Source organism: Parasteatoda tepidariorum, chromosome 3 (genome assembly GCF_982258835.1).
Source record: "Parasteatoda tepidariorum strain Cologne lab strain chromosome 3, Ptep-v5.0, whole genome shotgun sequence".
Lineage (NCBI taxonomy): Eukaryota > Metazoa > Arthropoda > Arachnida > Araneae > Theridiidae > Parasteatoda > Parasteatoda tepidariorum.
This window is the reverse complement of record NC_141757.1, coordinates 89355767-89381334: the sequence shown is the minus strand read 5'-3', so window position 1 is coordinate 89381334 and position 25568 is coordinate 89355767. Positions and strand designations below refer to the sequence as shown.

The 25568-nt window shown below is 29.1% G+C and overlaps 1 long non-coding RNA gene across 1 annotated transcript; it reads left to right on the top strand.

Annotated features, from left to right (window-relative positions):
- Positions 1-403: 403 nt before the first annotated feature.
- On the top strand, positions 404-9456 carry LOC147813946 (uncharacterized). Its single transcript, XR_015432647.1, has 5 exons — positions 404-553; positions 3662-3701; positions 4810-4952; positions 6907-7030; positions 9242-9456. It is a non-coding gene; the product is annotated as an uncharacterized LOC147813946 (long non-coding RNA).
- Positions 9457-25568: the final 16112 nt, after the last annotated feature.

The window sequence follows — 25568 nt, the reverse complement described above, 5'->3', positions numbered from 1 at the left end:
TCAATTATTAAAATAATTATTAAATCAATTCTTTTAGTATGAGCGGGAAAAATATTTTTTTTGGATGGGTGATTGAATTTCTACATGCTGGACATTTGGACATTACAATCTCACCGTGAACTTGTTATGCACCTTAAACTTTTCTTTTATATAAATATGAATAAACCAATTACTCTTCTTTGATGCCGAAAATAATTCTTATATTTAATTATTTTCGAAAATAAATAGTACATTAGAAATTTATTCTAATGGATTTACTAATTACATATCAAAAGGAAAATATTTAAAAACAAATTTAAATTATGAGTTTAATGCTGGAAGGAATGTGAAAAAAAGTTCAAAATTAAAAAAAATACTCCTTGGAAGGAGACCCCTCCTCCTAAACGGGGTTTTTAAAATATACCCAATAGGAAGACATTCAAATGTGTGGTCCATTTGCGAACTGGCGTTGTTCAGTCTCGGCTGTACAAAGGGCTAATGTATTTTGGAAGAAAAGGTGAGATGCCCTGAAAAATTCTCGTCAAGGAACTTCATGGAAGAACGTTTATTTCGGGTAAGTAATTTCAAATGCTTCTGAATTAAAAATTGTTCGAAATGTTAAAATTTCTAAAATGTATGCTATTTTAAAAAAAAATTTCCTTACTATTTTACTTAAAAGTTTTATAATTGTTTTGCATGCTCATGCAAAAGCTGCACTACAATGTTAGAACGTTTTAAAATATGCTATGAGTTTAATTCTGATTGAGAAATATTGTATACTTATAATGTTAGAAGATATACTGTCATTTAATTAAAAGGAATTTCAATTAATTACATCAATCATTTCCAAAACATTGTTGAAATTAAGCGTTTGATTTCTTAATTGATTAATTAACTTTTATTTTATTTTATCCTCTCAAAATTGTATTGATAAACCGTTTTAAAAAAGATAACTATGAATAAGATAAGACAAACCATTCTTTTAAGAAAAAATGATTGTCATTCAAATTTGAAACTAAGAGAAAAAAAGCCTTGCATTTTGAATTAAGACTTATCTTCCTTTTATTGGATCATTTTTGTTTACTTTACTTAAAAATGATATTGGTTCGCCATTCTACTATCTAAACTTGAAATAATAAATTTGGTAATTAAAACTAAGATTTTTCCCTTTCAAAGCAATTACATTATTTTTGAAAGAAAATTAGATTGTTATTGCTGCAAAGTCATAAGACTGTAACGTTTGTAAATGTTTATAATGTACTATGTATATAAAAATGGACAATACTGAAATACAATGTCTTAAATTTTCTTAAATTAATTTAACATTCACTATATGTTACGGTGCTAGGATAATATTGATGATTGTAGTTATCATAAACAATTGTTTTTAAAAGGAAAATGCTCAGTTTGAAGCACAAATTTAATTCTTCATGTTTGAAATGATGTATTCTTGGCTAAAGAATACCTATCTATCCTTGCTTGCCATGGATGTATTAATATAATTTCATGAATCTAATTTTTTTTAAAAGAAAATGTTTATTTTAAGTGCCCAAATTCACTTTTTTCCTATTTAAAATGGTTTATCATTAAAATTTAATCAATCTGATTATTGGTTTAATTATCCAAATTTGTTTTAATATTAATAATGATGTACTACATATTATTAAAATATACAAAATTTAGGAAACAAAATTCTATTCTGAAAATTAAAGACAATACCTAAATCTAAGTAAATTATTTTATTTATTAAAATTGTTACTGGTTTATTTAAAATTTAAGGGCCTGTCAAATAATAACTCAAAGTATTATGGGTAATAATCTTATGACATTGCATCTTTCAATAATGTAACTGTTTTGAAAAGGAAAAGACTTTTAACTGGACAAACATATTTTTTCATGTTTAAAACAGCTTACCATTACAGTATACAATTGTATAATAAAAATTGTAGAGTAAATAAAAATATTAAAGAAAAAAAGTCTCAATACTAAGTACAAATTAAGTAAAAATAAGTTTAAAGAGAAAAAAAAACTTTAATATGTAATGGTACTATAATATTATCTTATAATAATAACTTTTCAGCAACCTATTTGTTTTCAATAGGAAAAGACTTAGTTTAAATGTCACAATGTAATTTTGTAATAGCAAAAAAATGAAGCTTTCTAATCAGCATTGCAATTTTTAAGAGGTAAATAAATACAATTAATCAAATATTAGGAGATTATAAGGCTTATTCAAAATGCAATGCTTTATTTAAATAAGGTATGGATATGACATTCATTTATATTTTAAAAAATGTTTTACCTTACCTTATTATGTTTGACCTTACTTAACCTTATGAAGTTTTATTTTGTGGTTAACTATTTAAAATAATTTATCTATTGAATTTTTAGAAGGTAAAATATTTTTTTGAACACAGTTTTTTTTAAAAAAATTTTACGCTTAATATACAATACTTATTGAGTAATAGATGAACTCTATGCATTAAAAATATAAAGTTACCCTCATATTCTTGTTCATAAGAATTATTCTACCTATTTTTTGAAAATAATTAACACTATATTGCCCCAGGAAGTCATTTTTACTGCTTTTAATTTCAATTATAAAAACAATGATTTATATAATGACACAATTTCTTAGAATTTTGTGCAACATGTAATTTTTTTATTGTTAATATACTAATAACTTGTTATATAATTGTAAATAATATAAAAAATATTAAAAATTAATTTTAAATAAATTTCTTTATTTATTCTTTTACCATCCAGTCATTTTGACTGATTTTGGGCAATATAGGTATATACTAAGTTTCAGTCTTTCTAGTGTTAAATATGATAGCATGTATGAAAATAGATAAAAAAGAATAATAGTAAGTAAATATATATACTTATACACTAAATAGTACACTTATTGAAAGCTAAAATTGAGTTGCCGTATCCCATCTTTGTTCTTACGGCTTAGCATTAGTCTTTGATTATACAGTGAAACCTCTCGGGAGTGAACAATCTCCGTAAAATGGTTATTAATGGAAATTGGTCGTTCTTGAGCTTACCTCTATTGACTATGATTGAGTAAATGTTATGGAAGGTGGATGATTTTCTGCAAGAGATTTTAATTCTTAGATTTTAAATATGAGAAGAGGTTTGTTTGTTTGAGATTCTTAGTTTTTTAGAAAATATTTTTTTTTCTTAAATTTAAGTCTTAGCTCTTAAAATAAATAAATGATAGCATTGTCTTTAGAGCACAATGACTGCACCATGAGGATATCTCTTGTAGAGATCGGAAAAAAGAGCGCTCTAAATAAGAGCCACTTACAAATAATATTAATACATTTAAATCTACTTATTTGTTTCGTTAAGATTTCTTCTGTTGATAGTTTTTTCGTTTTCCCCTCTTTGACCTTATTACAGTGGTTTGGGGTAGGTTTTGATGGTCTCGTTTAAAGGTTTTCTTTATTGTAAAGTCTATAGAAAAAATTCCGTGCTTTCAAAAGTGGTCGTAAATAAAAGAGGTCACTACACAGAGTTGGTCTTTCTCGGTGGTTTCGCTGTATTTAAAAAATTAATTATTTAGTTAAATTTATTTAATTTACCCTTCGAATATTAGATTTTTTGCTACATTTATTAATGTAACTTATTTAATAGATAAGATGTAAACTTGAATTTCTTTTATATCCATTTGTAGGTATATTGAGGGCAATCAGTATGGAATTTTTAAACACCGTGTAAGTAACTGATTATAATATTCGGTACAACTTTTTCTTATCTTTATTTTTCTGTCTTTATTTATTTTAACTTTTACCAATATTTATCTTAACTTTTATCAACTTTACCTTTCAAAATTAAAGTTAACGATTTCATATATAAGGTGTATAATTAATCGCATGATTACTTTTGGACGCGTGACTTGTTTTAGTAAATGTTAAGAAAATGTAGTTTTGTATACGTTGTTTTAATGCATACATCGTAAATTAGAAACATGTTCTTTCTGTACTCTTAAGAGTCTGTAAAAAAGGATTTATAAGAAAAATAATAAAAAGAAACCTGAAAATTTTCCCGCTAAAAAAACTTAAAAATTACCATTACGCAAAAGTTCTATACTGTCAAAAGTATAAAATAAAACAAAAAAAAAAACTACTATATCTCCTAAATATTGATATTTCTTACAAATTTTCTGTAATAAATTATTTCAATAATAAATGTAATAAATTCTAATAAATGTAATAAATTCTGTAATAAATTATTTAAGTTTTTATTAATTAATTCATTTATTTTTACTTATTTCATTTAGAAACTAATCAGATTTTTTATCTTTTTCAGTCTTAGTAATTTTTCTTAACTAAGATGATTGAAGCATCACTTTTCATTTCGAAATGTTACATTTATTTAAATTTGTAAAGAGCTTTAATTAAAATAATATATGTATTATCAATTCAGAAAGAATTTCTTAAGCATAATCTGATTTTTGTGTGTGTGTAAAGTAAAGAGAGTAAGAACTTATTCACATTATTTTCAAATATTTGACTAAAATTTAGAGGATGCATCAGGTTTGTATAATCTTAAGTAAAAAATAACAAATTTAAAAATTATTTTAGCTACTACTGGGGGGGGGGGTAGAATTTGAATAGATTCATTGTTTTTTTTTCTTCATTTTTTTATTATATAAGTCAACAATGGACAGTGATAGCACAATTGTTTGCAGCTATATTGACACCAAATAATGAGGTCTGATATTCTAAAACTGTTTTACGTTTTTCTTAGCTTAATGAAATTATTTTAGTAAGTTTAGTTTACTATTATTATTATTAGTAAGTTCAGCAATGTTAATTTCAGATGTAACACTTTGGAGCGATTGGAGGATTGAGCAGATAACTGTCGCAACCTCTTTTACAATGAATTGGAAAATCTCAATTTAGTTGGCATCCCCATGACAAAATCAATCCAGGAATATCTAAGGATCATACAATTAATTGCAGGTAATATTTTATGTCATAAATTTTACAGCTGTAGTGCATGTTATGTTATTAATTTAAGTTGGTAAGCTCAGCAAACATTCTATTTTATCTTACCTCTAATCTTTCTTAACTATTTTTCAACAATTAGATTAAAAAAATTAATATTTTTAGTTTCAAGTGCTTAATTTGGAGAAATCAAATAAAATCTCATTGCTTGGAAAGTTGTTAAATAAGGTGGCTGCCATAAAATAATTTTTGAAGTGAAATATATACCAATATGAAAGTTGAGTGAAAAAGAGTTTTGTGTTTTAATTTTTTAATTTCTAAAATATTACTCGAATGCATGTTACCATTATGTATGCTCATAAAAAGGTTTTTTAACTATTTAATGTTTAAGTTATATGTCTATTCTAAAGCCCAAATAATAAGTAAAATAGTGATTATAAATTGAAATTGAAGCTTTCCTTCAAATCTTAAAGCATTTAAAGTTTGACTTATTTACTATACTTCAAGAAAAAAAAAAATCATGTTTACGGCAGCGCCATCTCGTAGCACATATTGTAAACATTTAAATATTTGAGTGAAAGAGATCTGATGTGCTTTTTTCACACAAAGAACTTGGGAGCTACCTACGTTACCGGTGGAAACAATGAGCTCAATGCAACTATGAGAACCCTCTGGTGTGTTTTTAATATTATTATTATTTTTTTAATATTGAGTTTGTTAGATTGATGTTTTTTTTCTTCCCTGGTGATCTAGTAAGCAAACTATTGAGTTTGTCTTCGAAAGATAACAAAATAAATAACGAAAAAGAATGCAAATTCTTGATATGCAGTAGATCCATGTAATGAATCGAAATTTTAAAACAATTATGCTTTTCACTTAAAAAAAAAACTAAAAATAAAATAATATACAAGAATTTTATCATAAAAAAAGCTTAAATCATAAAAATTGTAAAAACTTAACTGAATTATATATAAATTTAAAATTAGCTATATTTTAAACGGAAAAGTTTGTTCCTTTGTTTCTTTTATCACGCAAGGAGACAAAATTTTAAAAATCAATCTTAAGAGTTGTTCAAAAATTTAAATTCGCTGAGAGATTTAAAGAATGGAATTTTCAGATTGGTTTATCATTAGGTATTGTTTTATTTTAAACTGGTCAATCTGTTTTTCAAATATTCCAAGAGCAACATCAGTGATGTTTGCATATTTATTTACTATTTATGTAAAAAAGTACTCATTGAACTTCTTTTTACAATCTATTCTCTATTCATTAAGTCAGATAAGCTTAATAATCAACATGAAGGTGGTAGCATATTTGAAGAAAGTCACTAAACTAATATTTCTGACATTATCTGTGCCTTCTAAAAGTGGTCGTAAATAGAAGAGGTCTCTACACAGAGGTGGTTTACTTATTTTATATAGAAACTAAACAGATTTTTAATTTTTTGCAGTTTTAGTAATTTTTTTTTAACTAAGATGATTGAAGCATCTCTTTTCATTTCGAAATGTTAAATTTATTTAAATCTGTAATGAGCTTTAAATTAAAATAATATATGTATTGCCAGTTCAGAAAGAATTTCTTAAGCATAATTTTTTTTTTGGGGGGGGGGGTGAGTGTGTAAAGTAAACAGAGTAAGAACTTATTCACATTATTTTCAAATATTAGACTAAAATTTAGAGGATGCATCAGGATTGTATTATCTTATTTAAAAAATAAAAAATTTAAAAAAATTTTAGCTACTACTGGGGAGGGGGGGGGGAGAATTTGTATAGATTTATTGTTTTTTTTCTTCTTTTTCTTACATTAAGTCAATGAATGATAGCAATATAGCTTTGCAGCTATATTGACACAAAATAATGAGTTCTGATATTCTGAAACTGTTTTACGTTTTTCTTTATTTAATGAAATTATTTTAGTAAGTTCAGTGTACTATTATTAAAATTAGTAAGTTTAGCTATGTTAATTTCAGCTATAACACGATTCGACAGAATTTTGAGCAACCTCTTTCTTCAAGATCTCAATTTGGACCCCATGACCCCCTCTCCATGACAAATCAATCCAAGAATATCCGAGGATCTTACAATTAATTGCAGGTAATATTTTATGTTATTTTTACAGATGTAGTGCATGTTATGTTATAAATTTAAGTAGTTAAGCTCAGCAAACATCCTATTTTATCTTACCTATTATCTTAACATTTTTCTATTACTAGATTAAAAAATTAGTATTTTTTGTTTAACGCTCTTAATTTGGGGAAATAAAATGAAATCTCATTATTTGGAAAGTTGTTAAATAAGGTGACTGTCATAAAATATTTTGCAAAGGGAAATATATACCAATATGAAAGTTGAGTGAAATAAAAGTTTTTATGATTTTGTTTTTTAATTTCTATAATATTACTCGAGTGCATGTTATCATTATGTATGTTCATAAGAATTGAAAAGTTTTAAGAATTATTCTTTAATTTTGATAATTTTTATTTAAAAGAAAAAAATCTCAGCAAATTGATATTTTTTTTCAAAAAAGTTTATTAAATATTTAGTGTTTAAGTTATATGTACATTCTAACGCCCAAATAATAAGATAAAATAGTGATCATAAATTTAAATTGAGGATTTTCCTCAAATCTGAGGCATTAAAATTTTTTGCTTATTTTTGCTATACTTAAAAAAAAGTGAAAAAAAAATCATGTTTATGGCAGCGCCATCTCGTAGACATATATTGTAAAAATTTAAATATTTTAGTAAAAGAGGTCTTATTTGCTTTTTTCACACAAAGAACAGAGGAGCTACCTACGTTACCGGGGGAAACAATGAGCTCAGATGCAACTACTCAATAACCATATAAGAGCCCTATGGTGTTTTTTTATTTTTAATATTGAGCTGGTTAGTAACAGTAAAGGTCCCCTGCTTCCCTGGTGATCTAGTAATAGTAAAGGAAACTATTGAGCTAGTCTTCGAAAGATAACATAACAAATAATGAAAAAAAAAATTCAATTCTTGATATACAGTAGATACATCCATGTAATAAATTGAAGTTTTAAAACAATTTAGCTTTTAAATCAAAAAAAAAAAAAAAGAGGAAACTAACTTAAAATAAAATAATTGACAAGAACTTTATCATAAAAATAGCTTAAATTTTAGAAATTTTAAGAACTTAGCATGCTTATATAAACATTTATAATTAGCTATAATTTGAAAGGAGAAGTTTGTTCCTTTGTTTCTTCTATAAGTCCTAAATCATTTTAGCTACCCAGAAATTCAGATCATGGCTGGGGGCGAAATTTTAAATATCAATCTTGAAAGTTGTTCAAAAATTTAAATTCGTTGAGAGATTTAAAGAATGGAATTTTCAGATTGGTTTATCATTAGGTACTGTTTTATTTTAAACTGAATAATCTGTTTTTCAAATATTCTAATTGCAACATGAGTGATGTTTTCTCACTTATTGATCTATTTAAGCAAAAAAGTACTTCATTGAACTTTTTTTTACTCTCCATTCTCTATTCGTTAAGTCAGATAAGCTTAATGATAAACATGTAGGTGTAGAATATTTGAAGAAAGTCACTAAACTAATATTTCTGGCGTTATCTGAAAACACGAAATTATTTTTTTTAATGTTATGCTTTTGAAATCTGTTTTTATTATGGTAAATTTTGACTATCAGTCATTAGTAATATAACTTTCAAAAATGTATAAAACTAATAAATACTAATTATGTAAAGTTGCCATTAAATACAACAAAAAAATAGTAAGTCAAATAAATTTAAAATTATTCTTTCAGTTTTATAAATTTAGTGAGTATCGGTATATGCCTTTCGGTTTTGTAAATGATTTCGTAGTGCTGATTAACACCAATTTATAGATTATTTTAAAAAAAATTTTGTCTCGTGAGAATATTCAACTAGTTACGCATTAAAAAGTCGAATTTTTAAATGCATTTCTAACATTAATTTTAATTGGCTTCGTTGCCAATTTAAAATGTTATTTAGGCCTGTTTTGAGTTTGGTTCATTTTTTTAACTATAATAACTGGTATATAACAACATTAAATAATACCATTTAATACTTATACACTAACTTTAATACCATTATCATACCAAAATTACAATAAAAATTACTTTTGTTTACATTTTTTCTGGAATAATTTTTAAACAGACATATTGTAGTTTAAGGTTGGATTGTGTTCTCTTAATATTCGATAAGTATTGATTAATATTTTAAAGTGTAAATGATAATTTCTCTTATTTTTTTTTTTTGCTGTTTATCTTATACAGAAATCATTAAACGCTAAAATTGAATTATAGGTGCTGTCGAAGTAAATTCCCTGACGTCACACAAGCATCAGTAACAAGGTGGCTGAGATAACGGAGACAGAGAAAGTGTTTGAAAGAAAGGAAGAAGAATTCTGAATAATATTGCTGAAACTGGAAATAAATAAATTTTATAATACTACTATATTATTACTATTATTTATAATACTATTGATGAAATAAATTTCTGAAAACATTTGTCAGTAAAAGCTTTTATATATTGTTGAAATAAATTTCCTTAAACATTTATTTGCTTATTTCCTTGTTAACTGACAATTATAAACACTAACATTAAATAAATATGCATACAAAAAGATATTAACCAGATAATTACATTGAAAATAATGTGCATTTTCAATTAACATGTAATCACCACTTAAAATTAAAAATTATTTAAGAAGAAACACAAACTAAAATAAAATTGTTTATTTAAATTTTTTAAAATTGATATTAATTATTAAATGAAAACAAAAAATTATATAACTAAACTATATACTTTACAATAACACAAAAGAATTTTACTTAATACCTAGAGAATAATTTGTAATAACTTTAAATTTTTTTATTTTAAATTGTTTATAAATAAGATTAGGAAAGTTAATACCTCGACTTTTTACAAGCGTAATTAATGCAAAAAATAATAAATGAAATATAAAGTTCTAATTTAAACTACAGAAAAGAATGTAAAAAAAATATTTAACTCTCTTTTATTATATTTTTGTTAGATGAATCGATCAAACTATAATTTACTATAATACAATCTCCTATTATAAAACACAAAAGGGTTAGTATGCTTATAAACATTAGAAAAGAAGGAGAGCTTAGTTTCATTTCAACAAATCATAAAAAATTTGATACAAAGCTATATTTTAAAGAAAATTTTTGTTGTTACATTCAATGCAGCCCTTTGCAAACCACTTAGTTTTTGTTAAAATGCTTCCTAATATGAGTATCCCAGAATTGAAATAAATATAACTATTATAAAAAAGTAAAAGTTTTAATTATAATTAAATAAAAATGAATACTAGATCTACCAGGCACTAAGGAAAAAAGTAGCTGCAAGAATAACAAATCTATAACGATAGTCCTAAAAAGTATTAACATTGCAAAAAGTTAAAGAAGAAAATCTAAATATTAATGGAAATTTATTGGCTACTTGTTGGCTCAATATAAATTAATATCCTTTTTTATAATGGGTCACTATCGGAAAGCTGAAAACAGCCGATATTGGTCCATTATGGAAATTTATTGGCTACTTGTTGGCGCAATATAAAATAATATCCTTTTTAATGATGGGTCATTATCGGCAAGCTGAAACCAGCCGATATTGGTCCATTATAAACCAGCGTCATTTTAATGTTGGGTCTCTATCGGAGAAATTTTAATGTTTCTGGACAACTGAAAACAGCCAATACAATTCCGATATGCACTTGCCAAAAATGGCCCGATAAAAATGTGTCAAATGGCCGACATCGACCCGACATCATTGATCAGTATCGGCTCCAGCTGCCGGCCGGCCGGACACTTTTTTGCCGCAGCCGATTCGGCCAACTATGTTGGGCCGATGACGGTGCTATCGGTCACTGTATATTGGCCCGTTATCCCGCCTTAAATGTTGTGTTTGCTGGGTGTTCAGGAAGCATAACCTGCCTATAGGCTTCTCGTATATCACACTTTGTGAAAAATTTATAAGAAGAAATATCATTAATTATAGTGCTTATTTTAGGCAAAGGGTAAGTGGAGCTTTCTACCACTGCATTAAGTAATCTTAAGTCCAAAGCTAAACGATACTTAGGTTTTCCCTGACTATTTTCTGAGTTTTTCTTTTTGACTAAGACTAGTGGAGCAGCCCAATGGCTAACATGCCTATGAATAATACCGGCTTCCACTAATTCATCTAATTCTTGTTTAATGTCATCCCTTAAAGCATATGGAATTTCAAATGGTAAGGTTTTTATTGCATTGTCATTTTTCAATGTCAAAGAGGGAACCACACATCCTAAAGTTTTTATGGTTTTGGAAAATGCAGCAAAATTCTCCAATAAAATGTTTTGAAGGATTAATTTTTGATCAGTGTCTAAATGTGCTAAATCAAAATCAGTAGATTTTAGTTCATCTTTTCTTAAATTTAAAATATCCTGAGAAGCAGTAATTAAATTACACTGTTCTAGATGAGTATAATCATTTAAATCTACATTATTACCATCATTACTATTTTGGACAACAAAATTACAAACAATATTACCTATATTCAAGCCTTTATTTAAATGAACAGTGTTATCAGAATTATTTTGGATTATTGTATTAAAAGACTTATTGTCAACAACATTAATAGAAGGATGAATTATAATATTTGAATTATAAGTAGGTGTGAAATACACTTCTTTATTTGTTTGATTAGCAAAAGAATTAATTCTTAAATGGGCAATGGCAGTCTCGCCTGGCTCAATTGTGAGTTTATTTTTTAAAACTACATCAATCTGTTCATTATTGGTATGATTAGAAGCTAACTTATCAAAATTATTTAAAGGAATACAAAAATTACTAAAATGCGCAGACTCCTCTTTAAAGTTTATAAGAACATTATGTGTTCTTAGAAAATCAAAACCTAGAATTCCCTGAAAGGTATCACTCTTAATATCTGCAATAAAAAATTGATGACGAAAAAAATTATTATGGATTTTAAAGGAAATTTCAGCACAAGCCGAGAATTGTAGATGAGAATTAACTGTTCTTATTTGGACTTTTCTTGATAAGAATTTTACTTTATTATGAGCCCTGATTGCATTGAAAGTATCTAATGTCAATAATGAGACTGACGACCCACTATCCAGTAGAAAATTTACATTAACATTTTTAAAGCTAGATGCAATTGTAGGAAGATTACTTTCATGTGAAACAATATTTATGTGCTCAGTATTCTCTTTATAGTCACAGTTAGTCAAAAACTCCCTAATGGTAACATTTGAATTATGCATCGATTTTGACATAAACTCATTTATATCAAAAATTTTGGATGGTTTGGTGGATGAGAAGACAGGGCCATCCCCTACTGCCTCCTGCGAGAGTTTAAAGGATTGTTACCTCTATAATTAGTACTATTAACTCTCGGTCTAAATTGTTCATTTTGACTAGGAATCGGTGGCGGTGGATACTGCGGTGCAGTGAACCTGGGAGAAACCATGGGGAACTGTGGCGGAAAAGAATGCATCGCCAATGGCCCCATTGAATTTTGTCTTAAATGTCTGAGATACGTTCGACACACACTCATGATATGCCCAGACCTATTACAGAAAGCACAGTGAAGGTTTGGAGTTGGGCGAGGTTGTTCATGTCCAACCCGATCCTGGTTCTGTACAGGGTGAACTAAAAGGGGACATAATTTAGTGTTGTGGGGTTTCTGACATATATTACAATTAGACTGCATAGTCTCAATTCTTGTTGTCAGCATTTCGAGTTGTTTTGAAATTAAGGTGAGCTGATCAGGTGCAGCAGAAGCACACTGAGTCACCACATGAGCTGCGACTAAAGGAGTAGCCGAGCCAGCTAAAGATTGCTGTATTGTCACGATATGATTGGCCCTTTTGACCATCTCGCGGTAGTCTTGTATTCCCTCAATGAGAATAGTCTCCTTAAGGTGCAAAGGGATTGCAGATAAGAACTGCATGGCTTTTATCCGAGACAAAGCTGATTGGTCATTTATAAAGTTATATGCCTTATGGGCAAGAGAATCTATCCTATATTCTAGATTTTTGATAGTTTCAGAGGGCAAAAGGCTGATTGCCTGAAATTTTGCCAAGTCAGCCGAGGAAGAATCTTCTTGTTTGAAAAAATTTTGAAGCAGCTGACATGCATCCTCGAACTTTGTGACCACCCTACATTCAGGTGAATTCTGAAAAAAAGTGAGAGCAGCCCCAGACAATTTTGATTTTAACAAGTATAATGCAGCATCGTTATCAAACTGATTTAATTTTACTAGATCTTTAATTTGGTTCAGAAACCACTCTACGTTCTGAGAATTTCCAGAAAATTCTGGACTATTGAAATTGAATTTAGGGGTTTGCCTATTGGCTTCTATGTTATTTACGTTGTCAGGCATAATTATTGAATTAGAATAAGTTCTATTACGGGTTTGAATTGGGGTCATCTAATGAAAATATTAAGTAATGATAGTATCAATTACACAAGTATTATTACTAATCGTAACCTTTTGATAACCTCATGAAAATGATGTAAACATAATAAACTTAAGTATCAAGAAAAACACAATTAAAAACTATTTTACCCTTCAAATTACTGTGAATCATATAACTATATACTTGCTTAAACAAGAAATATCAACCATTAGAAAAAAACAATATTGCCATTAATTATTTCAAAGTGCAAATAAACACCCAAAAATTTTTAAAAACCAATCAATCATAAATATATAATTGTAGTATAATAGATTAGAACACTAATAATTTATCAATATAGGAGAGTAAGACATTGGCAATTCATATTAAAAAAATCAATAACCTTTCAACAAAATTCATCAATTAAATTATCAAACATGACCTGATTCAAAAGCATAAGAAGCAAAATTTTAGTTCACATAAAATTTACCAAATATTAAATAATAATTATTATTTTAACCAATTGCTGTGAAAATTTGTAACTAAACTATTTATGTAAACATCAATTTTATAAAATAAAAGGAATCTTATTTTTAAATTGTTATATGAAAAATTATTTACCAAATCTTATCCAATTACTACTTCTTATTTAATCAAAAATATTTATATTAATCATCCTAATCAAAATCGTTATTTTTAATCACTATTATAAAACAATTGTAATATTCAATTACAGAAATTATGACAAATAATTATTATTTACTCAACTTAAAAAATTATCTATTTGGTTATTGTATGAAACAAATTAGTAAATAACCAAAACAAGATATTAATTAACTAATCAAAACATAAAGTCTATTAAAAAAAATTTGATTACATTGCATAATTTATTATTGTTTATTTGGCTATTATATCAAAAACTATTGAAATAAACAGTTCATTTCCTACTCCAAACTTTAAGAAATTTATTGAAATTAATTGTATTAAACATTGAATAATAATATCTTACTTTACTCATAGTAAAAATTTAATTTGAAATATTACTCGTTCACTGGTCAAAATAAATATAGTTAAAAACTATATACACCAACCGAAAAGCGGAACGGCACCACATGCCCTGTTACGGTTGGGTATAAAAAATGAAAAATTTAATATATATAAAAATAACAACTGAACTTTGAAGAAATATGGCCGAATTATAAAAAAGACAATTAATACAATTACGCATAGTGTCCGAATAACCCATATAACCATCTAAAAAGGAAACAGGAAAAAAAACAAGTATTTACCTGAAGTTATCTTCTAGAAAATCTAGATGAATAAATCACTCAAAAAAGATAGTCACTTTATGAAAAACCAATAGTTCTTTTTTATTAGGTGGATCCATGTTGAGAGACAGGAAAATAGTGTCCAATGGTGGAGTAGTGGGTGAAGGGCAGGAGATTCAGTGAAAAGGAAATTTTTAGATGAGATTCAGACGACTGTTGGTTGGCGGTGGATCATTTTATCCCAGCATTTAGCGGGAACTGAGTAGTTACTGGAAACACCGGTCTTTCCGCAAAAAAATCGGTTGGAGCATTTCCCAGAATTTCGGATTCTTCTCGGCTTTGATTTTTTTGAAAAGTTAAAAGCAGCATTACAACAAGCTAGAAATGACTGTGAAGAAGTCCATCAATGGTGGTGTCTGGGTAGCGAAGGCGTCCCATCAATATCATATTAAAAGCAGGAGATATCCCAAGCACAAAGCTATAAATGACTGTGAAGAAGTCCGTCAATGGCGGTGTCTGGATAGCGAAGGCGTCCCATCAATATCATATTAAAAGCAGGAGATTCAGTGAAAAGGAAATTACTTAGTAGACATTAATCAGAGAAAAAGAAAAGCACAGCAGATTGACTTGCCAACATGGCGGTAGACGTGACGCCATCCCAAAAAAGATGTTCTCTTCCTCTATAAAAAGAGGAAGGGGGGGGGAAACGTACTGCCAGGGAGCAGCGTGACGTTGGGGTGATGAAGAATTTCGAATGCGCCGGTCATTTTTCGCGCGCTCTTTTTATAAGAGACAAAAACTTAAAAGTTGAAGTTGTAGTACATGTTGTGCAAGTTAAAGTTAAATTATCTAAAAATTACGAGTTGAGACGAAAAAATTGATTATACGTTAAAAGTTACGGTTGAGAAACACAACATACACGCGGAGATGAAAGATGCCGACAACCAGTGCGAATTCTCAGAAACGAAAAGGGTGGAATGTTCTAGAAAAAAAGGGGTTCTGCAAGGAGCTGGTGAGGAATTTTAAGGGGAGAATGTCCAAATTGCGCTAACGCGTTAAGGGGTGAGAAGAAAAAAGATGAAATAAAAATGTATTATAAAATTATAAATTAAGTCGAAAGAATTAGTATTTTTATTAAAAAAAAACAGGATATTTAGAAAATTAGGCTGTGACCTAATGTCACATATATTATTTGGAATCTTAGCTAAGCTTTACGAACTACTAAAAATATCTGAAATGGATGAAAAGATAAAATGTTTTCTTTTCAATTACGAGGGTTGCTATTTATATTTCTGGACTTGGCAACAGTAAGTGTTGCTAGGCGACCGCAGACGATTTTTATCGAAAGTTTGATATTTTTAAACATAAATTCAGCAGATGATTTCCCATTATAGCTTCATTTGTGTTGTTGACAGTAAATTGAAAAGTTCTCTTTCAAAAAATGGAATTGATTCGTGAACATTTTCGTGCCATTATTTTTAATAACTTTCGACGGGGATTGTCAAGACAAGAGTGCTTCGATGAACTTAATTCTTTATTCAGCGATAAAGCGCCATCCTACAGCACTGTAAAAAATTGGTCTAACGATTTTAATCGTGGTCGATGTTCGATCCAGGACGAATCCCGTGCAGGTCGTCCAAAACCCGTTGTTGTGCCAGAAAAGATCGATGCTGTGCGTGAACTGATAAAGCTAGATCGTCATGTGACATACCGTGAGATAGAGGCGTCTTTGGACATTAGTATGACTAGCATCAATAAAATATTGCATGAGCATTTGAGCGTAAAAAAATTTTTTTCGCGTTGGATCCCGCATAATCTAACAAACGCTCAAAAAAAGGCTCGTGTCGATTGGTGCAAGGAAATGCTGGAAAAATACGTTCAAGGTACATCAAAGGCTGTGTATAACATATACACAGGTGACGAATCATGGATCTATGCATATGAGCCGGAAACAAAACAGCAATCAACTGTATGGGTTTTCCAAGACGAGGCAAAACCAACAAAAGTTGACATCGAAACAAATGAATGCCTGTTTCTTCGGCATTAACGGTCATGTGGCAACAGTGGCGTTCGAGCAACGCAGGACGGTCAATTCTGAATGGTACAAGACCATTTATTTGCCAGAAGTCATCGGAGAAATTCAAAAAAAAGCAGAAGAGGCGAATCATTCTTCATCATGACAATGCGAGCTCTCACACATCGACTCAAACAAAGGCATTTCTGACGGAGCGAAAGATCGAACTGATGGGTCATCCACCGTACAGCCCTGATTTGGCACCCAATGACTTCTTCTTATTCCCACACATCAAAAATAAATTACATGGACAACGATTTTCGACCCCCGAAGAAGCGGTTGATGCATTCAAAACGCATGTTTTGGAGTTACCTCAATCGGACTGGAAAAAGTGCTTTGAAAATTGGTTCAAACGCATGCAAAAGTGTATTGATCATCATGGAGAATATTTTGAAAAACAATAAAACCAATTTCGATCCTACATGCTTGTTTTTTCATTATTGGGCCAGAAATATAAATAGCAACCCTCGTATAACTTTATTTCATTACATTTCAAAATACATTTAAAATCTAGCAAAATATTAATTTGTCGAACCAGTGAATATTATGAAAAAGGAGAAACAAAAATATCAGAAAATACCATTTAGAAAATCCTTTGAAATCTAAAAGAGAAGCCAGACATCTCAAAATTTGTACTAAAGAAGTGTCAGATAAAGGATTATTAGGAGTTCGGGTTACATGCCCTATCGGCTAGTACTCTGATCTTTGATTTATAATTTCAACATGGTTCTAGAGCTGTCGGGTTTGGGATTCTTGTTATGTCCATATTTTAATTAAGAGGTAGCTAATAGTTTCGAGAAAAGTAAAAGAAATTACAAATTTTAAGTTTTTTCAGATATTTCAACTTTTTGTTTTCATACAGTTTTCAATTATATTTTTCAATTTATAAATTAAATGTGCATTTCATAATTTGTCAATTTTAATTATAAAATGTAATGAATAAAAGTTTTATTTCTTCTGAGCAGGAAAGCAGGATCTGGCAAGCAAATAATTTGAAATCACACGAAAGTAGTGAATGTCGAAGATACCATTTTGAAATGAAGATGTAGGAAGTGGCTATCTAAAGGAGTGTCAAACCATTGAAAAACAGCTAAGTGGATTAAAATTCTTAATTTTAAGTTTAAAAATATTTTTTAACTAATGGTTATTCTAGTAGCATATTAATTTTTCCTAAAATTAGCATGCCAGAGATAATCAAAGCTTAGTTTTTTCTTTAAAATTTAGTATTTGCTTTAAATGTAGTTTGATATTTTATTATTTGGTGTTAAATGAATCCAGATACAAACCTTTTTGTAATACTAAAGAGTATTCTTTTGACTAAAACATGTTTAAATCTTTAAGAGATGCAAGTTATCGCAAAATTTGTGCTAGAGACGTGCCAGGTAAAGGTTTTATCGGAGTTCGGGGTGCATAACATGACAGCAAATACTCTGATTTTTGATTTGTAAAATACAACATGGTTCTAGTGCTGTCAGTTTTGGGATTCTTGTAATCTCCATATCTTAATTAACAGGTAGCTAATAAATACGAGTAAAGTAAAAGAAATTACTCATTTAAATTTTTTTGAAGAAAAAAATAACATTTTGTTTTCATAAATTTTTCACTTTAATTTTTTCATATATAAAATTAATGCTTATTTCATAATTTGTCCATTTTAATTATAAAATGTAATAAATGAAAGTTTTATTCCTTTTGAAGTATATAGTGCTAGAAAGCAGTATCTGGCAAAGTGAATAATTTGAAACCACACGGAAGAAGTGAATGTCAAAAATACCATTTTGAAATGAAGATGTTGGATTTTGTTATTTAAAACAGTGTGAGACCATTGAAAATCAGCTAAGTTAAATTTTATTCTGAATTGAAAAATAATATTTTTTTAACCGATGTTTATTCTATCAGAATATAGATTTCTGTTTTAAAAAAATTAACAAGCCGAGTATAAGCAAAGTATGAGGATCTAATATTTATTTTATTGCACAGTTATTCCATTCAAATTTTAGAATTTGCATTAAATGTAGTTTGATTTTTTATTATTTGATATTAAGTTAACTCACTCAGTTTTTTGTACAGAACTAAAGGGTATTCTTTTGGCTAAAACATGATAAGCAAAACAAGATATCGCTAAATTTGTACTAGATACGTAACAGGAAAAGATTTTATCGGAGTTTGGGTTACGTGACCTGGCAGAAACTACTCTGCTCTTTGATTTGTAAAAAACAACATGGTTCTAGTGCTGTCGGCTTTGGGTTTCTTGTTATCAACATATCTTAATTAGCAGGAAGCTAATAGTTTCGAGGAAAGTGAAAGAAAGTCACTAATTTTAAGTTTTTTAAGGATATATTAACACTTTGTATTCATATATTTTTCACTTAAATATTTTCATGAATTAATTACTTTCGATTAATGAAATGAAGTTGCGTATGAAGTTATGCTTAAAACTTCAAATGTTGCGATGAAAATCCTGCTTTGTTAAAGAGAAACAAAAATATCTGAAAGTTCATAAAAATTTCTCATGAAATAAATCACTTGTATTTTTTTTACGAACAATGGAAACTATAATCGTTCAAAGACGTAAGAATTTCTTAATGAACCGAAAGAAAAAATGATACAAGTATTCTAATTGAGCTTATTTTAAATCAGTATATATATATACATATATATATGTATATATAGAACATATTCTTCCACCTGGGAGGATAGTAGTCGCTACGTCAATATTACTAAACTTATTTTCACATAGAATTAGAGCAAATAAAATGATAATAATGAATTGATTTGAAAAGTTTTGAAGAAACTTTTTTTCATAGCTACGCAAAAAAATTCTTTAATTTTAAAGATTCTGTGTAGCTATATTTTCTTTCATTTTATATACTTAAAATTTGTTCAAAGGAATTTGATAAATCCCAGAGAAGATATTTTAAAAATCTTCGTTAATAAATCATGATTCTTTGACAAAGACTTTTTATTGCTTTTATTACTAAATCAAACATTCAAAACAGAGCCATAAAAATAAAATACGAAATGCCAAATGCGCAAAATTTAGCAATCTATGATATAGATTTTAAACTGCAACTTTATAAATAAAATGATGGAAATACTTTTAAAAATTTTGGGTATTTATTTTTAAATAATAGCCTTGGAATAAGATTCTTGTGCTTAGAGTAAAAATTATTTGATAATGTATTGCTTTTTCATTTATTTTTAAGACCAAAGTATTGGCATAGTAGTAAAAAATTTGTTCAACTATTCGAATTACAAGTATCGTGTTTTAACTTATCAAAGTGAAATATTCTGGAAATAGATATTACTTCTTAATGCAAAATATTTTAAGTCTGGACACGATAAATTCCTAGCTAAAAACAACATTTACACATTAGCATTTTTTCGAATTTATGAAACAGTGTTTGCAATAATAAAAATCTGCTTACTGGGAACACAGAGAGTATTTAAATCTACTATAAAAAGAACATATTTCAAAGTGGTTCAGAATCTCTATTAGACCTCTTGAATTTTTTCCATATAATAGATAATGTTAAAAACAGATTAAAATAGCTTTCAACTGAAAAATATTTAAAATTTTGCAGCAAAATTGGGTTTCTAAATTCCTAATAATCCGATCCCAAGAATTTGTGCTTCGTTCATTTTTAGAAAGTTCGGCAAGTCGCGAGATCACAAAAATCTTATTTGACTTTTCAGAGAGCATATTTATTGAAAATGCTTTTTCATATTGGAACGGGTAGAATTTGGCTAAGAATGCAAGATAAAAAGATGCATTTTTTAAAAACTTATAACGTAATATTTATTTCAAAATAGACAAAATAAGTGTTAGATATGATTTCCGAATTTGAGAAAGTCTATCGGGTACCTCATTTGGTAGCTCATACAAATCAAATAATTAGAGTAATAGTTTATTACAGTAATTTTTCTTCTTGTTTTATTCATTGTAAAGCAATTATAGATGTGGGATTGCTAAATATGTAACTAAAGATTTTTGGGCTATCTGACTGTGATTAAATCAAATGTGTTTGTTTAAAAATGTTGTGGGGGCGGAGTTAACGACAATGCCAACTTTCATCTATCAAAAGGTACCGCGTAATTGAATTCAGTTAGCATGTCTTATATACCAGTGAATTGTTGTTTAATTTTCGTAGTGGTAGTTACGCCACAATTCTGCCCCACCAGAATTTTATCACAGATAGAATTCGATGAACAGATCTCACTAGTTGCTGTATTTGTGAAAGACCGGGGGAGAGAGTCACCGGGTTTTTGAGTGCTGAAAGTGAGAGGTGTATTAACTTCCCAGTCGTAGTCGCTCCTGTGTTGCCAATAGCAGGTGAGTGTATGCAGGCTGACGTTGTGTTTAATCGAGACGAGGCTGAGTAGTAACAGCTTGAGGAGGATCGGATAATCTCTCAAGTAGCAAGTCAACTGTTTAATGTGGTCTATTCATCGAAATAGGCGTTACCAGATTGAAGTGGGAGTTACTGCTTGTTCAAATCACGGCCGGAGGTCACCAATGTGGGGGCGGAGTTAACGACCATGCCAACCTTCATCTATCAAAAGGTACCTCGTGATCGAGTCTAGTCTAGTCTATTAGGTGGTTCGGGGTGCCTGAGGCTTGAACGGCCCATTACCCCTTAATCGTGTGATGAGAGTCCTTGAGGTAATTCCTTGAGGTGGTAAGTAGTATGGTAATTCAAAGTAGATAAAAGATGTTGGCTTGGCTGAGCAGACTGCATGATGGAGAAGTGAAGATCACTATGTCTTGTTTTCAGGGAGTAAAGATCGGAGCAGCTGAGCTAGCTCCTCGTTCTGTAGTAGTTCTTGCAGTTGCAGGAAGATCTGCAGGAATCTGTTTGCTGTTTCGGTAGCACTCCTGTGCTGTCTCTGCTTCTGCGGTGGTTTTCTCCTTGGCCTAGCACCACAGCCTGAAAAACAGGCCTGGTGTTCTCCATTGCAATTAATGCAGGTGGCAGGAAGACTTCTGGGTTTGTTGCATTGAAATGAAAAGTGAGCTCCAGTACACTCCATGCATGCAGGATCATCAGGACAGTTATTTTGGGTATGACCAAATATTTGGCATTGGTAACATTGCACTTCGTAGCGACCTCCTCGAAATCACTCAATCTGCACTGTAGTAGAAAGAATCTGCTTGATGTTGATGCATTCTCTGTTCTCAGGATTATCTGGAAGTATGATCAGAAAAAAGGGGAGGAGCTTATATCCTTCGCCACGCCTCTTCTTGAACTGCTCCACTCTGGTTAGCCGATGACCGCTAGCTGTAAGTTCCTCTTCCAAGATAGAAATCTTAGAATCTATTGGGAGTAACTGTAATGTCGAACTGTAATGACATTTTTGGTAAAAAGGATTATTAAAGAACGTTATTCTGCGTAATAAAAAATATACGGTATTGAAACCATTTATTTGATAATTTTTTTGTTCATATCATAACGGCTTACCAGAAATTCAAGTTTTCAAAATTATAGATCTTATTACCATACATTCAGTAATCAATGCAAGACTGAAAAGTAAATTTAAAAGAAGAAATAGTTTTTATGCCATGCTCTAAGATAGAATTACGAAATCAATCTCCATGATAAAATTACTAAATTTTAACATAATTGCCAAAATTTATCACACATTATAAATCAATATTTTATTGTCATTTTTATCCAAATCGTTTCCAAAGCACTTCTTTAAAAAATATCGAGAAATATCGGTAAAAAATTCTTGATGCTCTCATAGAACTAGAAACATGGTCAATTTATCATATTCTAGTAGTTTTGATCATACTTTTTTTCACCGTACATAAATTAATATATACAATAATAGTTTTTATTCTATTCAAATATTAATAGCAGTTGCAGAACAACTTAAGTTTAGCAATAAGTTTTCCAACTCGAAATAGTTAAACAGAAGTATGTTTCATACTTGTATTTTTCTCTGACTCCAAACAACAAAAGTGTGTGTCACTGATGTCTTCAAGTCTAAAATAAAATAAACTTGAGACATTTAAATTTGAAATATTGAAAAATATTTGTAAGAAAATAAATGTTCAGTCCGAGATAAATCTAGGACGGAGAAAGTAAATAAATTTTAATTTCTCAAAAATTTTAAATGTTACTCCCTTAAAAATATGTTTAATTACCGTCTTCAAGGTATATTTTTTATATCAAGAAGCCATCTTGTCCTTTTTCCGAAATAAAGCTTAGCATCAACAAAGAATAATTGGTTACATTAAAATTTTTTATCTTTGTTTTCAATATTTTTATTAGCATTCATTTTTGACACAAGCTCAATAAACAAAAGAAAATATTTCTATTATGTTTTTATACATCAAACAATTTATTGATTTTGCCATATCTTCGTAGTTTTATGTCAAAATACGCAACTATAAAACTGGCAAGAGGATTTGAAATGGTTCTTTTGTTTCTTTCAATCATCAAATAAGCCCATAAAACCACAGATAGTGCTTTGTCTAAAAGAAAACAATAGTTCTAGTGTGTCCCGTTGGACTCATTCAACTAAGTTCAGATCACTGTTGAGACAATTATGTTTTTAAATCCATGCTCATATTAACAATCAGATTTTTGAGGGTTGAAGGGTTTGTTTGATGAAGCTATGCTAATTATTCTATGATATTACACTCTCAGAAATGAAACTCACATTTGACGATTCAGCCATCCTTGAGCTGCATTTCGTTAATTTTGAGAATAATTTCGTCACAAATCATGCGAATTTGAAAATGTTTCTTCAAAATCACAACCTCAGTAGAGTGTATTGTGGGATATTGTTAACTAGAATGATGACAAGCAATTGATTATAGAGTGGCGATAAAGCAGATCGGTGTGTGGTGGTCAAGGAGTTGGCCTCGTACCAAGAAGATCCCGCGTTCGAATGCCGCTTCGGACATGGGTGCAATTTATCTCTCAGTTTTTTCAATTTTTCTTGTGTTGCTTAGATGATATTGATTCACTTTCCTAGTGCCCACTGTAAAGTTAGTATTAGAAAATTTATATACATTAGACGTTAAGAGTTGTTGGGTTATTTTTTTAAAAAAAATAGAAAAACGAATTATTTCTTTACTTTGACGAAATTCATTTCCTTGAAGAAGTGACGATAGTTATTTCGACATTTTAAGGAAACTTTTGCTCGGAGCAAATATCAGGAAACGGTTATGTCTAAAGTTAGTTTTAAAAAAGAAGTGATAAACAGAACTATTGAGTGAGATTTTTGTTTGAAAATTTCACCTACCGTAGACTTCTTGTTAATAATCATTAATCATAAGCATCAGTGAGCAACATTTAAATACAATTCAGTTTTCTGCAAAAGATTAGCTCATATAATTATGAAAAATTATTTGAAAGCTCATTTAGTTAATATTCCTGCATAAAGAAAAAAATCTTTCGCAGTCACCTTCCTAAGTAACACCCAATCGAACAAATGCTAATTCTCGGTAAAATGTAATGTGTTACTGAATTGTAGTAGGTTATACCGACTTAAAATTTTCATAGAAACAAATATCTTGATATTTTTAATATGTCTCTTAATGTTTTTTTTTAAATTACGTCTAAAGGTTTAATTATAAAAATGATCTTCCGTTTTTTCAAAGTACAGTCCAGAGAAAAAACTGGAAACCCTGTTTAATTTTTGATTTAATGATTAGTTTTTCATGTACTTGGAACTCAAACTTAATGATTCAAATGAGTGATCTCAAATATGCCAATTAATTACTACAGACGTTGTTTTAAGAAGAAAATACAGATTTGGATATTTGACCCTCAAAATGTGGAGAAGGGTAGCCGCAAATGAAAAATATGGCCACTATAGTTCAGTTAGGAAAGAGGTTTAAAGTTTGGATACCTCAATGTTAGTTTTACGCTTGGCGTATTCTTCCACACATTTAAACACGTGATTTCTACACACGTGAGCATTTAAAGGGAATAAAAAAACTCATGCATGAATTATAAAAACAGATAACTTTATGCAAAAAGATTTTTTAATAAATATTTATTATTTTTTTCAAAATAGTGAAGATAATTTTGAATAGTGAAGTATACAAATTTTTACATCGTAAAGAATTTAATTTTATATGGCAAAATGCAATATTTGTACGATATCGGTCAAATATTTCTTGAGAAGTCGAATTTTAAAAAAGTATATAAAAATAGCTTTCTTAGGAACTATTCACCTGTAGTGTGTGTTTGTTCGATGAAATAAAATTTAAAACAACAAAAAAAATTCGAAAAAATAACTCAATGCTAGTGAACGCGTACGGTGAGGGGATTTAAAAATAAAATAAAAACGTTATAGATTACGTGGCCGAAAGGATAAAATGTAAAACATTAAGATTTGGAACAATTAAATTTAAAAGCGCAGTGAAGAAACAAAGCACGCACCGCGAGGTCCGGCAGAATACATCAGATAGAAAAACCATGTAGCATAAATACTCAAGTTAAAAATAATTCATTGCTCACCCGCTAAATGAAACAAAATAAAAAAAGGGAGAACAATTTAAATTAAATAAAGCATTTATTTTGTTGAACTCCATCACAAAAATTAATACATAAATACACATATCAAGAAAATTTAAATAGGCATAGTTGCCATCATCTTCCCTGACAGGGAAGGAAAAAAAAATATACACAAAATTGAATGATTTCTATCCATGATGACATCACTTATCCTCGCCATATATGTTCAAAGATTTGGCGAAAACAGTGGGTGTGGAAATGAATGTGCGCCTAATAAGAGTTTAAGATTCAAATTAAAAATAAGCCAAATTTGGCAAGAAATGGGGTAAAAATAAGGCAAAATTGGCAAGAAAAGTGGTAAAAATAAGCCAAATTTGGCAAGAAAAGAGG